Below are 3,424 nucleotides of genomic sequence, written 5' to 3' on the forward strand. Positions count from 1 at the left end.
GCTCACGGCCGCCGCCGGCGCCGCCGCCAACCCTGCCGGTCTGCCCATTCCTCCTAGCTTAGATAATAAAGTTCAGGTTATCCAGCGATTCCCATATCGTCGCCCCACTCCCCAGTTTTTAGATGAGGCCTGCGGTGTCTAACGCCAACGATGCGGTTATATCTCCCACGTGTCGAGGCACGACTTAGAGGCATAACCGCATTGTGGTATTGTCGCAAGAATGGTTATCTTCACACAATCCCATGTAATGAACAAGAATGGGATAACGAGAGTTGGCTTACAATCGCCACTTCACACAATACATAAATATAATTCATACATCATCCAAAATCCACACATAGACCGACTACGGTCAAATCCAAATGAAAATAAGATAACCCCAAATGCTAGATCCCCGATCGTCCCAACTGGGCTCCACTACTGATCATCAGGAAAAGAAACATAGTAACGACCACGTTCCTCATCGAACTCCCACTTGAGCTCGGTTGCGTCATCTGCACTGGCATCGTCGGCACCTGCAACTGTTTTGGTAGAATCTGTGAGTCACGAGGACTCAGCAATCTCACACCCGCGAGATCAAGACTATTTAAGCTTATAGGAAAAAGGATGGTGCCATGAGGTGGAGCTGCAGCAAGCACTAAGCATATGGTGGCTAACATACGCAAATGAGAGCGAGAAGAGAAGCAACGCAACGGTCGCGAAGCTAGAAATGATCAAGAAGTGATCCTGAAACTACTTACGTTCATGCATAACTCAAACCGTGTTCACTTCCCGGACTCCGCCGAAAAGAGACCATCACGGCCACACACACGGTTGATGTATTTTAGTTAAGTCAAGTGACAAGTTCTCTACAATCGAACATTAACAAATTCCCATCTGCCTCATAACCGCGGGCACGGCTTTCGAAAGATAATACCCTGCAGGGGTGTCCCAACTTAGCCCATTATAAGCTCTCACGGTCAACGAAGGATAAACCTTCTCCCGAAAAGACCCGATCAGTCTCGGAATCCCGGTCTACAAGACATTTCGACAATGGTAAAACAAGACCAGCAAAGCCGCCCGAATGTGCCGACAAATCCCGATAGGAGCTGCACATATCTCGTTCTCAGGGCACACCGGATGAGCAGTCCGTACAACTAAAACCAGGCCTCAAGTTTCCCCGAGGTGGCGCTGCAAAGGGCTCTAGTTTGGACCAGCACTCAGAGGAACACTGGCCCGGGGGTTTAAATAAAGATGACCCTCGAGCTCGCGAAAACCCAAGGGAAAATGCTTAGGTGGCAAATGGTAAAACCAAGGTTGGGCCTTGCTGGAGGAGTTTTATTCAAGGCGAACTGTCAAGGGGGTCCCATAAATCACCCAACCGCGTAAGGAACGCAAACTCAAGGAACATAATACCGGTATGACGGAAACTAGGGCGGCAAGAGTGGAACAAAACACCAGGCATAAGGCCGAGCCTTCCACCCTTTACCAAATATATAGATGCATTAATTAAATAAGAGATATTGTGATATTCCAAAAATATCCATGTTCCAACATGGAACCAACTTCCACTTCACCTGCAACTAGCAACGCTATAAGAAGGGCTGAGCAAAAGCGGTAACTTAGCCAAACAAAGGTTTGCTAGGAAAGGATGGTTAGAGGCTTGACATGGCAATATGGGAGGCATGATATAGCAAGTGGTAGGTAGTGCAGCATAGCAATAGAACGAACAACTAGCAAAGCAAAGATAGAAGTGATTTCGAGGGTATGGTCGTCTTGCCTGCAAGGTTCTCAGAGTTGTCGAAAGCTTGATCCTCGTAAGCGTACTCAACAGGTTCCTCGTTCACGAACTCGTCTCCCGGCTCTACCCACAGCAAGAATACAAGCAATGGAACCACAATCAATCACGGGAAATGCACAAGCAACATGACGCAAAACATGCATGATATGCGGGATATGATATGCGATGCATATGCGTGCTCCGGAAGAAAAAGAATGAACAAGGAAGTAACTTGGCAAACCAAGTATGCCACTGGAAATATGAGATGATTTCGGTCGAAATCGATATAAAGATCACCGGAAACGGATGCACGGTTTGCAAATGGCAAGCAAAACAAGAATGACACGATTCTGCGATTAACAGAATGATAGCACTTAGAATACCTCAAGTAACTATGCTACAGCACCCCAACATAGCAATGAAGCATATGGCAGTAATCTACAGGAGATGCTTGACAAAAGATGAACACTGAGCTACGGCTAGATCACACCATAACAGGTTCAAACAAGCATGGCAAAAATGCAAAAGATAACAGTTTCACAGACTATGAAATTACTGGACATGGCAGAAACAGCATCAGGTAGCAATGTTCAGAGCAAGCAATCAACAAGCTACAGGAACTTAACATAGCAAAACAAGGCACGGCATGAATCTACTAAATGCAAAGAACAAAAGTCCCTTACTGACCATGAGCCAAAAAGGATCAGAAGATATGATGGCACTCATGTAAACATAGCAAGTTTCGTTAACAGGTTTCAGACTTAGCAGAAAACAGAGCATGGCATTAACAGCATTATGAAGGCATCTTGCTGAGCTTGATTCACTCATCACAAAGCAATGCATGACAAAACAAGCATACCTACAGTAAGATGGCATGTTTAAGAAGCTATCCATGGCAAGAGCAAGATTAAGACATGCTATGGCACTATAATTGCAAACAGGGGCATGGATGGATAGAGCACAATTATATCTACAAAATATCCTTACTGAACATGCCCAAAAGAAGCATGGATCTCTCCGTAGACACATGGATACATGGCAACAAAATAACAGCAGTTACAGACTTGGAAAAATTCCAAGTTCCTGAAAACAGAAACATCACGAAGCCTAGTTTGCATGCTTGTGCTAGTCACCACATAGATCACAAAAATACATGGCATACACCTCTGTAAAGATGGCATGGCATAGATCAAAACACCTGTAGAGCTCATGCTCATAAGATGCATACATCAATTGCAACAAAAATAACAAATCACCAAGTTCTGATAAATAACAGCAGTAAACATCACATAGCACTCTTGCATCAGAGATTTGGGCATCAAGATGAACTCAAACGAGCATGGCACAATGGAACAAAATGAAGAGCATCTCGAGATGAACATTTTGATAAATCATGCGCGCAAAACGGAGCAGTATGAAAAGAGTTATAATGCAATGAACATGGAAATAGAATGATAAAGTTTGGGGACTTGGGAAAATTCGAGAAGGGGGAAAAAGTCAACCTCCGGACAGATCTGGATCGAGCCGGCTCGAGGCTCGCCGGGACTCGCCGGAGAAGGAGGGGAAGAGGGCGGTCGAAGGCGGAGGAGCTCGCCGGGGTCGGGGCCGGCCGGAGTTGCGGGGACAAGGGCGGAGGAGCACGGGGCCGCCGGGGCCGGCGACGTC

This window comes from Triticum aestivum, chromosome 3D (assembly GCF_018294505.1).
Source record: "Triticum aestivum cultivar Chinese Spring chromosome 3D, IWGSC CS RefSeq v2.1, whole genome shotgun sequence".
Taxonomy (NCBI): Eukaryota; Viridiplantae; Streptophyta; class Magnoliopsida; order Poales; family Poaceae; genus Triticum; species Triticum aestivum.